General features: G+C 34.5%; 1 protein-coding gene and 1 long non-coding RNA gene across 2 annotated transcripts in view; one reads left to right on the top strand and one right to left on the bottom strand.

Moving 5' to 3' along the window:
• Pino (protein pinocchio) overlaps nt 1-12,731 on the bottom strand; it is a 66,868-nt gene that overhangs the window by 49,331 nt on the left and 4,806 nt on the right. The window lies entirely within an intron of this gene.
• On the top strand, nt 6,758-8,163 carry LOC143178319 (uncharacterized). The gene is made up of 2 exons (XR_013001760.1): nt 6,758-7,004; nt 7,120-8,163. It is a non-coding gene; the product is annotated as an uncharacterized LOC143178319 (long non-coding RNA).

Below are 12,731 nucleotides of genomic sequence, written 5' to 3'. Positions count from 1 at the left end.
AATAATATTTTTCTATGCAAATCTTCATTTGCAAATCGTACGTTTACACATGGATTCATCACTTATGCCTCAGCTCTACAGATATCACAAGAATTAATTTTTTTATATTATAAAATATATTTAAAAAGGCTCCTCCTTTTTTATTTAGCTTTTATTTAACTTATTAATTTTCTTTTAATACAGGATCACCCATTTAAAGAGATTATTATACCATCCATTCAGAAGAAGTTTGTACCATCCAATAAACGCTATTGAAAGGCGAAACAATACTAATATGAATCATAAATGGTTCATTTACTCCGACAAGGGCTTAATCTTCATTCAGAGAAACCGTTTTCAATAATTAGACGCGCAACGACGAGACGCAAAAACAGGTCACCGCGTTCGTACAGTAAACCATTCGATTCACCCTCGACGTCTGATCGTGAAAACGCATTGGAAATCGCGAATTGGCTTTCTCCCGCTAAATGTTACCGTATATGTTAAAATAAATTGCTTGGAGTGGTGCCGTGGTCGCATCACTCAATCGATCGATCTTTCTTTCGCGACTAACGCGATGTTAAGTTACGACCGATTATAGGCTTCAAATAAATTATGGTTCACCGTGATTGGAACTGTGATTTCACTGCAAACTTTCAACGCAATGAGTCGCGAGATGGATCGATAGGATTTAATTTTTTAAAGCAGCGTTTCTCAAATTTTGATGGCCTTCTTCTTATATTAAATTACTCTTAACACTCGGTAATAATTCATGGTGGAAATTCATGGAAAATAAAATTACTCTTTCCTAATTTTTCTCTAGATAATTAAAACTCAAATCAAACAGCTCGTTTCTGATTCCCAAATAAGTTTTTATCATTATTTGGTCTCCTGAAGTAATATTTCTTTTCATTTTTGCGAATAGGCTCCGTTTCTAAGAAAGATCACTGAATATTTATTAAGTGCACGTGCACTTGGCTTCGAATTCATGTCATAAATTTTATTGTACGTCGTATCTTCCACTGATAGACAAGCCATGATAGGAGTGATGTTTATGAGGTCTAATAGGTGTAAAGTTTCAGGTATGTGCTCGTGTACCTAACAAATTCGCGAAGCTTTTATTCTTGGAAACGAAGTTATATTTCTGATTTAACTATTCATAAAATTTGGAGGTTTGCACCACAAATACTGAATCACTATCTCTAAAATTCATTCAGTGAAATTGAATAATAAATATTCTTTTCCCTTTCTAAATAAGAAATCAAATAACTCTATTAGCTTCTGAAATAGTTCCTCATCTGTCCATTAATTTTCCAAACCTTTTATAAAATTGTCTGTGTAACTATTGATCATTTGTGACACTACTATATAACAAAAATTCTACTCGAAATATTTGCCACGATGTACAAAATTTACCAAAATAAATGTACCAGTCTCACAGGAATGAAACCTTTCCAATCACAAATTCTGATATAGTATCTTTACTCAGCGTGATTCCTGGAGGACAGAGTCGCCTCTCGGTTGGCACCAACTATCTGTGTCAAAAGGAAGAGCTGAGACTGTTCAAGAATCACGCGAACCGCACGATTATTTTGTATATAATAATTTCGCGAGCACGTCGAGATCACGTAGATGCTACACGTGTACGAAATTCGCAGCATCTTCAACGAGTCTATCATGATTCAGTTGGCAAAGACACGATGGAAAACGAGTACGATCACGGTTTCGCCCTCCTTTCACGGTTTCCACGAAAGTGCGCGCAATTTCTAATTAAATCAATTCCACCCGCCACCGTGCCAATTAGATCGAAATATCGCTTGAGAACACCGGAGCCAATTAGCGTTTAAGCTCTTCTAATTAATTGATACCAAAAACGCGAGCGCGGTAGGCTACTGTGTGCCATGTACGATTCGAATGTACAGTAGTTTCCTCGCTGCAGAGTCGTAGTTTAGTGATAACGAAGCAGTGATAATGAACCAAAGATATTTGGAGTTCGTTCGTCTAATGAATATATGAATTCATACATTTTCGATTTTTCTATTTCTGAATTCTCCAACTTCTGTGCTCTTCGTGTCTTGAATTCTTCAATTCTTTAAGTATTTAACTCTTTCTCTTCTGAATTTTGCGATTCTTCTATTCTTGATTTTTTGAATTTTTTATGTCTCCAGTCCTTCAATTTTCGATATCTCGTATTTTTGGTATCTTGAATTCTTCAATCTATTACACTGGTTTCAAAATGATCGTGCTTGTGATGGTATTACGTCTACACAAGACGTTGAACCGAATTTCTTTTCAGTGTTATATCACAGCGTGCTTACATTGTCTGGATCGTCGCGTCACAAAACGAAAAAAGAAATTATAACAGTTGCGTGAACCACAGTCATGTGAGGCCATATTTTATCGTTCTCTGGTTGGCCGAGACCATCGGAATATTTCTTACAACGCTATCGGGACGAAACTGCATGAAACCAGTACGCGACTCGCGTATCTACAATTACATTAATTAACGCGCAAAAATTGACCGATTAGGAGGCGAGAAGATAAATTGATGGCAGGTCGAAGGAGCATACTGCGACGCAGAGAGGCGAAAAGAAAGGAAAAAGGAAGCTAACCGAAAATGAAATCGTACTAAAAATTTATCCATTGTATCTGAATCTATCCACTGTAACGAGAACAAGATGCACGAATGCCTACAATGTTTCGAATTTTTAATTCCAGTACATAAAATGCTAATTGGAGAAATGCTGCACATGAGATGAAGTACATTCACTGGTTGCTGAATCCTGATTGATAACAAGGAATACAAACTTTATAAATCATAAATAATTGAATCACTATTTCTTCCTGTTTCATGTCTTGCTTTAGTATTTGTAATAAATTAATATATTTTCATAGATCACAATATCCTTTCATAATTCAATTGTTTGTCTATTAATTTCTTTTCATCATACTTGCATTTATTCTCCTTCAGCTCGTTCATTTAATTAACTTCTTGCCAATAAATCTTCGTCCTCCAGCAATTTTATTGAACTCGATCTGGAAATACTTCATTATAAATAATACAAAAATACTGTCTTCAATATCTCGCTTCATTACATGATGCAATTAACAGTGCAGTTTCCCACGCACTATTTACGTTCTTTTTCGGATCAATGATCGATCGATATTGCTGCTGACATTGCTAAATCCATAACGAGCTAGATACCCTACAGTAAAAGCAATGGTGCACGCAATATCGTGGGAATGTTAAATAATTTTTATGGTAATTCTAATGTGTAGAAAATTGATTTTTTGACTTGGAATACCTTGGAAAGTTAGAAAACAATTACTTAGTTCACTTGAAAGCAGCACAATTAAAATTTTGCTGCGAACATGCAAGACCAAGTGTGTTATTCCATAATTAACAAACAGTTTCCATTCTGATTTAAATAATAATCCACATAATATTAACTGCACGTAGCCATTAATCATTTACGAAGGTAAAGGACAGGCACAGCTATTATCCAAAGTAAATTTTACTTTCGAGACTGATTAGACCTCTTTGTATGCCAAGAACCCAACCCTGGACTATAAGGAAGACGTCGCGAAACGTGCTCGATATAATTCATAACCATTCCTTACAGAACATCGTAAAGAATTTCGCGCTATCTGCCAATCTCAAAGGAACATAATTCTTAATGCTTTACACGAGTATGTTTACAGTTAATCATACGTCCCCTTTGTATCCACGATTTTCTTTCAGAACGAACAGTATCTTGGCCTAACAATTCTCGCCAAGAAATCCAACACATCTGAGACATCAATTTCGCAGAATCGATTAAAACTGAAATTTACTTGCCTTGTGGAACGTTCGAGTCCACTCTTGAGTCCACTCTTGAGTCCACTCCACTCAAAAAGATGAACTCGCTATACAAAAGTAATGACGTCATTTACCAATGATTCCGAGAAATGTAGATATATTAGGTAGTGCTGGTTTGAATGCGATTTTCAAGTATAATATGCCTCTCTTCGGTACAAAGGGTAACGTCGTGGTTAGAAAACTGTAGGTGGAGGCAGAATATTCTTGATGATAAATTTAGTGATATGAAATGTGTGTTCTTATGAGGAGGGCTCCTCAAGGTAATGGCCAGTTTATAGTCTTGGACAATGTGTGAAATTTGGGTTGGGGAATTGGGCTCTGGAATTCTTCATCTCTTCATCTCTTCATCTCTTCATCTCTTCATCTCTTCATCTCTTCATCTCTTCATCTCTTCAATTTCAAATGCACAGATTCTTGAATTCTCAAAAAAGTAAAAGATAAGTCGATACAAAAGGCGTGACTATCAACACGCATCTCCCTATTTCATCCATAAATATCTTGCATATCAAATATTAAAATTCGTATTACTACAAATCCTAAGTTAAGTGTTCAATCCTACCACCTAAGAGTTCAGTAAGATAAAATATTCCAAGTGAGCCATCAACCCAGCAGTACAAGAAGCGATGTTTCCCATTTCAAACTTCGTAAAACAAGTATATACTCCATATATTACAAGATAATGGACAGTCAGAGTGTTTGCAGCAGATCATTTTCCCTCGGCCTTCCTGTTTTATTTTCTTAACGTCAGCTGGGAAGAGGATACTGAAACCGTCTATTTTCCTAGCCAGCCACTCTGTTAACGGTGCTAACCAACGTAGACCAACTGTTCGAGCAAGAACCTCCGCGAAACTCGGCCGCTGGAGCTCGAGGTAAACAAATCTATTTTTCGTTTTATCGCGAACCTCTGCTTACGCAGATGACACGTCGAGGAACTGTTGCGTAGTTTTTTTCAGCTGCTGGGAACTATTCGAGGAGCAATATTGCAGAGTCCCGTGTATTTGGGCAAAGGTCGCAAAACAGCGGACGGTGTTTTGAATTTGAACAGACGAGTGGCGGTGACGCAAAGATGATCTTGTTTCTTGGAAGCTCAGATTGCCTTGCGTCAATTGTAACAGTCTAGTCTTGAATGAACGTTTAATTGATGTTTCAATAATTAACCATTTTATGAATATCTTGATGATTGAGAACAGAGTGAATTCTGGCTCAAGCTGATTGCAACTGTATTGTTATCTAGTTTTCAGTAAATGGACTTGAACTCGTCTATTTTTTTTTTTAATACTATTGTCAGTGTTCTTCAGCTATTTGAACACCTCTGTTCTGCATCTGAAGTTATGGCAAAATGAATAATAGGAAGTCGCACCGTTCGAAAGGCTACAGTTACAGTTAGTGTGCAGACGAGTTCAATAACCTAATGTCGTGACCTTTGTGTAACTTCGGAAGTGATCTTGAAGATCGTGGTGGTAACTCATTCAAGAAACTTCGAATTAGATTGGATTATTATATTTTGTCTCGTATTTTTTTATTTTGTTTTATGCACAGAGATGCCTACATGTCCCCTCTATTACCGAAATTAAATAATAACTAGACTTTCAGTCATCGTTGATGATTTTGATTTGATACTCTGTATCTCTGGCACTACTAGAACCGAAGAAGATCTGTCTAACGTAAGTTTCGTAGTGCAGAAGGTTATCGTATGGTGATAAAGGAGACACTTGAATGTATCTTTTAAATGGAACCAAAATTCAATGGACGTTTACAATTATTTTACGTGTTCAATGACCTGACAGAATATATTTTGGAAACATCATCCTCGTTATCGCTGTGGCGCATCTCCCTTTCTATCGTGCAACTTTTTCTAAGAATTGTTTACCATTTCCTGCACTGTTGAACACATCTACAATAACCATTACTATTGAGCATATAATTTCAATTACAAATTCTCTACAAAGAAAAACTTTATAAATATTATCTCATAATTACAGGCTCACAGTATGTAATTAACATTTTAAGTCCCAATTTAAAGACGAAGCGTAATAAAAATAAAAAGCTGCATTAGCAAGTGTCACTACAAATTTCTTTCTTCATAAAAAGCAATTTTCACGAGCAAGGAGAAACACAAAATTAAAACACTGAAAACATTATTTAAAAAATTCACTTTAAAGCTTTTCTTTCTCTTCTGAAATTCTTAAAGAGATCACCATACAAAAATAAAAGAATATTAAACTATCAGAGAACATTAGCCCTGATAGTAACACTGCCTTTAATTTTTGATTATATGTTTAACATATATTAATAAATACAATTCTTATCAGAATCTATTAAAAAAGGACTCTACTCCCAAATTCAACAGGTAACGAATTTTCAGTTTGCAAAAAGTTCACTAGACACTTCTTGGAGAAAGAAAGGAAAATAAATGTTTGAGGGTGGATACAGTAAGCAAGAGTAGCGTAATGAGAAAAGGAAGCTCTCAGTCTTGAAAATAACAGTTCACGAACTGACGAAGCGGGCTCGTCGTAAAAACGTAATTAGTTTGGCAAACTAAGGCTTAACCAAGTCTTGTGTCTATTTATAACCAGGACAGCCGTTTTCACGGCTAAATATAAGTTTAATTTATTAGCGCGTTATTAAAGTCTGTACATGGAAGCAGACGAAGGTTCCACTTTAAACAGAGAAGAGCAAGAAAGAACAATAAGAATAAGCGTGCTTCCTTTACGATCCACTTCATACTGTTATCAAACATTATTTGTCCAGGCTGTCATTTCACAGCTACGAAATAAAAAAATAAGACATTTAATAATACCTTTATGGGTAGTTTTGTGGCCTTCGTTGGGGAAACACATACAGAAAAAAAAACATATTTTTAAGGGAGTACCATTTGGTTGGTTTCAAGAAGCGAAACGAATTTTTAGGATTTTTTTCTTAAGTTCCAGAAATATTTTTTTAGTATAACCAACTCCTCTGTTGGATACTCGTTTTTTTAACAATGAATTGAAAATTCGTATTACGCAGTGTTCATTGAAGAGTAAAAATAAGAATGCACTAGGTTTCAAGGAGGGATAGAGAGTTCGTGTGAACAGTGTGATACGACAGAAATATCTGAATATATTCAATGGTGTCTTTTTTCAGTCGAAACGCGAGTCGTTCGCGACACAAAGGGAAATTTCACGTAAGAAGAAAAAGTTTTCTGGAATTCTACAGTAGCTTTCATCGTTCTTTATTTACATTTCCAGAGGCTTTAAATAATACCTGCGAAGATCTATTCTCCCTTTCGCTTTTTATAGAAAAGAAACAAGGAACGAATTTCCCAGGATTGTACAAATACCAATTCAGAGTACTCTGCAGAAAATCTAAGAAATTTAACTGCAATTTCTCGAAATACTATAAAGTAAAATATCTCTTATATTTGGAGGTACGTAATTTATAATCTGTAGCTATAATTTTAGTCAAGTTTTAATTTAAAAAAAAGAAAAAATAAAGCACGAAAAGGTCTCTAAAATAATTTAACAAGAAGTTCTTCCCAGAATAATAAAAATTCGCGACAGTAGCACGTCCCTGGAATTTTATGCAAAGCATGACTGCACGTTCAAAATTCTTGACCAGAAGAGCATTTAAACGCGTTCGAAGTTCGAGGACTTATCTATCTCCCACCTAGAACCACATAGTAAATCGTATCACTTAAGGAACAGCACGTGTCAATCACGTGAATGTACATGCTACATTCGCGAAGCACACACCATTCAGTTTGTGACCCTTGATGGAGAGAAGGTTAAGCACTTGCTCACTTCCTTCGTTTAAGGAAATAGCCCATTCCGTGTGTACCCGTGAGCGTGCTAATTTCAATTTAATAGACAATGAGAAAGAGAGAGGGGACCCACCGTGAGACCTGGATTATATGAGCCAAATGAAAATATGCTCGATATACAATATGGTTTGTACTGTATGACGTGAGGGAAAAGCTGCCGCGTTAATTAGCTGTGCGTCAGTTAGTGGAAATTAACAAATTCGCGAGACCAGCGACTGATTATAGATCCACAGTTTGCTAGGGTTACTGGATTATTAATGTCAAGTTTATTCATTTAAACTGGAAAATTGAATTTACGTGAGCGCTATTTTTTCTATTTTTTCAATTTTTTAATTTCTCGATTTCATTTTTCAGTACTTCGATAAACTTCGATACTTCAATTTTTACACTCTTTCTGAATTCTGTGTTCTTTGTTACTGATTTGTACATGTTGTTACTAATCTTGTTTTGCAAAAATAAATTGTATAATATATTTCTATTATGTATTTAAATCAATATCTTTCTTAAGCAAGTTTAATGCATATTGCCAGCCTTTCCAGGAACATGTTCAACTTTAAACATACTTAAAAAGCAAATTACTATTCATGTCGCTGCTATATGTTTGTTGTTCTAAATATATACTTTTACAACAATACACTGACCTACTATAACAAATAATATGTTATTGTTATTCCCATTCGACTGACAAATAACAGCGATAATAACGAGTTGTCAAAGATAGTAAATAATCGAAAATATGTATATCCTTTCGTAATAAATCAACTGAAGAAGGAAACGTCAAACAAAGCTATACTAGATCAACATTAGATTACCATTCAAAACAGACATTGTATAAATAGTAATTAATGAAACAGCTGATTATAGTTCACAGTTAACTTTATCTTACGTCATTGGTGCTCGTGAATAAAACATTACGGACGTCAAAAGAGAAAAAGGGTAATCATTAACAGAACACGATATACGGTCGTGATACTTTAAATTTCAGGGTAAAAGCTCGCTGTCGTTCTTCGTAACGACGCATTGAATTGTTAACATTGAAAAAGGAAATCGAGAAAAAGACATTTCCTCCTAGACAACCGTGGCAGACCGTAATTAACGTGGGCAGAATTTAATAGTGCAAAAAGTAAGAGCGTATCGATGAATACAGAGATTCATGAACAATATTTAGAAACTGTAATGAGCAAAAATGTGATATTTATCACATATAAAAAGACTTAATTAAAAAAAGAAAACCCAAATGAAAACGATTTAAAAAAAAAAACTAAAAAGGTACCTAATATTTTATGCTAACTCCTTTCCTGTATAATAATTAAAAATTAATCTACAGAACATTTCTCAGCAATTTATATTCCGCCTTTACTTCAAAATTATTCCCATTAAAATAATTACTGAATTAAGGCATGTAGGTAGTAATTACGTCTTATTTCTTTACGTAACGCGTATCGTCGATAAAAGAACAGAAATTCTTATCGACTACTATATGAGTTATAATATTATTTAGTCGCTTTTAAAATCTCAAACTTTTAACGAGCGTCTCCGATTGGTGGGCGACAGTCCCTGCTTTCTTGACAACAAATCAACGAAGGCTGACAATGAGCAGCGAAGACAAGTGTCTGCAGATAAAACCTCGTTAAAAGAAACTAAAAGCTCTTACAAAACTCCCCTCTCATATCTCGCCAGACTTTGATGCCATGGAAAGAACTGTGCAAATGCAACCGGTCGTTTAAAGGTCGACAACGATTCCGCGCAGCTCGACTTCCTTAATCAAAATGTAAGTATTACCGCTTGTGAGAAATAAAACGAGAACAATAAGGAACTAGACAAATAAGTAACGATAGGACTGTAAGGTATACCAACCTTGGTACGAAGAAACGAGACAGTAAAAACAATAATGGAATATTAAACGTTCAGTTATTACTACGCTTTTCCTTAAGAATTTGAAAAATTTGTATATTTGAAAATTTGAGAATTTAGAAATTTGAAAATTTGAATATTTGAATATTTGAAAATTTAAATATTTGAATATTTGAAAATTTGAATATTTGAATATTTGAATATTTGATGAATATTTGATGAATATTTGAATATTTGAATATTTGATGAATATTCGAATACTTAATTATTTAAAAATTTGAAAAGAAATTCGAAAGTCTGAATATTTAAAAATCTCAATCTCTGGAAAACGTTTAACTTCCTCTTTAATCTACTTATGACCTGAGAATACTTTCTTTATTTTTAGCGTAGCTTTTGCAGTTGATCAACAATGCACGTGACTGTCAAAAGCAAGCGTAATTAACCGTGTACACGCATGTTACATGGGTGTGTATTAAAAGGTTAAAATGTAGATTTATATATCTGCGCCAAAAACGCCGAGCGACTGTCGCGAACAAAACGAATGAAGTTTTGTTGCACTTTGTCGCTGTAGATAGCCAGTTGTTGCGAATTACTGGCATCATTGAGAAATTGGTATCACTATCGTTAACCACGCGCATTGTGGCGTGAGCTTGCAGCGGGTTCAAAGATCGACTTCTCACATGCAGGGGGTCTGATACACTCGATGACCTTTTCCCGCGGAAAGTTTCAAAAGCGCGGTGAACCGTCGACAAAGTGAAATAAGAACTGTTGAGGACGTTCGATCGATAGTGAACTTAATGATGCAACAGAGGCAATTTTTATGGAAGTTGAATTACAAACAGATTATTTTAGATATAGCCTTTAATCAAAATATTTATGGTATCCAGAGTATTGATTCTATTTAGCACTATTAGCGAATGTTCTTTCGATTAGAATTGTTTCTAAAGAATTTTTAGAGAGATCCTTACTATATTGTCGCAAATTATTTATCAGTAAATTTTGAAAACAAAAATTTTGAGACACTTAAAACTGTAGATAATACTGGTGAGCACTAAATAGAAAATTTTTAAAAAATTTCAGAATAGTTCCTAAATGACTATCCTTATAATTCCTTAGAATAGATTACTCGACTTTCTATTTTCTCATTTCAACATTAATCTCAGATGATTCACCAAAAGTTTAATAGAACGCAATTATTACTACTTTAACAATGATACTCTGCTTTCGATTTCACAAAATGCACTCGCAATACGTTTCATAATACTTGAAAGTATTCCATGCAGAGTATCATTGCGAATTATAAAGTTGCATGTTTCTATTGTCTGAAATCTGTGTCATAAATAACAAACAATATAATTTCAGATAGGAGATTCTAATATTAAATACCAAAAGTAATTATTTCGTATATTAATTATGTAGGAATCATGCATTGTTAAAAATATGTGAATAATAATAGGAAATTTTATTGTAGAGAAATTCTTGTAGAGAATTTTATCGAAATTTTCATTTTGAACTTTCTTTCACAAACTTTATTGCAGCTAAAAAAATGATGGACTATGAATCTAGGAAAACTATTGTACTGACTACTATTTTATAATAAACGTATTTCAATTTCCTCATTACTTCTTTAAATCTCATTTTACTCCCATCTAGTCGAGTTCTGCGAAACCAGAATTGCTGATAATGAAGAACACTGTTATACGGATGGAAGATAAAAATAATAACAATAAAGAGAAATAACCCGCGAATATTCAAATTATTAACAGCGATTAATGACAGCTACTGATCATTTTACTAAATAAAACTGAAAAATATAAAACACAAAAATATGAAACGTTCTCCTACTTTTATTATGTAACAAGTATGTAAAATGACCTCCAATAATAGACGTACACTAGTCGATACAGCTTATCATTTACGTTACAAGTTACAAAACTCCTGACTTGCAAGCATTACTTGTCTTTTACACATTATAAATATTTATATTTGATCTATACATAGTCTCCAACTTGAACTTAAGTCAATTTACCATAATTCACAAGGTAAATTTAAACGATTGTATTCTCAGGAAATGTATATCAGTAGCTTAAACGTTAAAATCTAACCACTCATTCGCCATATCAGTTAACTACGTAAAATAAAAATATTCATATTTTAAATGTAAAACAAGTTAAGGATAAATATAAAAAACCAAGGAATCACTTACTGATCTTTTTCAATTATTATAATTACTCTACAATTTATATATAAATTTTCAAATATTCAAATATTCAAATTTTCAAATTTTCAAATATTCAAATATTCAAATTTTCAAATTTTCAAATATTCAAATATTCAAATATTCAAATATTCAAAATCATACATTTTATCTCAGTTTCAAAACTCCAACAGAAAGCACCTAATTCTCACGAAACTCTACACAAATTCTACAATTAACTAAGCTTCCAACGTCATTTTAGGTACACACGATAACAGCTAGAAAGTCAGTGGGACATATATATCCAACCAAATGACTAAAACCTTCAAAACTGAGTGTCACAGCGTGCAAGAGTTCACAGTCACCGCCTCCACGCGCGATGTAACAAGAGCTGCACTGGTGGTCGAACAAAGGGGCCTATCACTAAGGTATCTAAAGCGATTAGCGTACAAGAGAGACGCTGAAGTGGCCGTGTACGATCGGTCGTGGGGAATGGAACACCAACGACTCGAGGCTGACTTCTCAGGAAGAAAGCTGATATCCACGTGGATCCAATTTTGTCTGTAGATCGGGTTCCCGTCTCGCGGCCCGTGCATGTTTCTAATATAATAATAGAGCCGAGATAAGAGACAGTGCGTTGCACACACGCGTTCCACGTGGCCACGCGGAATCGGCCGAGTGTGCATTGTGCCTGACTCTTTCGCTGCAGATACAGTGGCTCGACTGGAACACCCACGCGCGAATGGAAACCTGACTCGTCCGCGATTCGAAAGTTTCGATGTGCGAATTTTAAGAGCGATTAGAAACGCATAAGGATCGATCGGATCAGGCTGGATCAGATTGGATCGATGGCGCGTGTGATGGAACGATCGTCACGCTGTTTTTTGATCTTTAAGTTTGAGAGATAATATGTGGGTACTCGATGGAACGAGATTTTTGATCATTTGGAGTGCCAGGTTTTTCCACGAGATTATGGACAATTATTAGGGATTTAGTTATTTTGATTTATGATGCATTTGCAATGAATCATTTTTATTTTT

This window comes from Calliopsis andreniformis, chromosome 4 (assembly GCF_051401765.1).
Source record: "Calliopsis andreniformis isolate RMS-2024a chromosome 4, iyCalAndr_principal, whole genome shotgun sequence".
Classification (NCBI taxonomy): domain Eukaryota; kingdom Metazoa; phylum Arthropoda; class Insecta; order Hymenoptera; family Andrenidae; genus Calliopsis; species Calliopsis andreniformis.
Note: the sequence above shows the minus strand (reverse complement) of the source record. Positions and strands in the feature narration are given on the sequence as shown.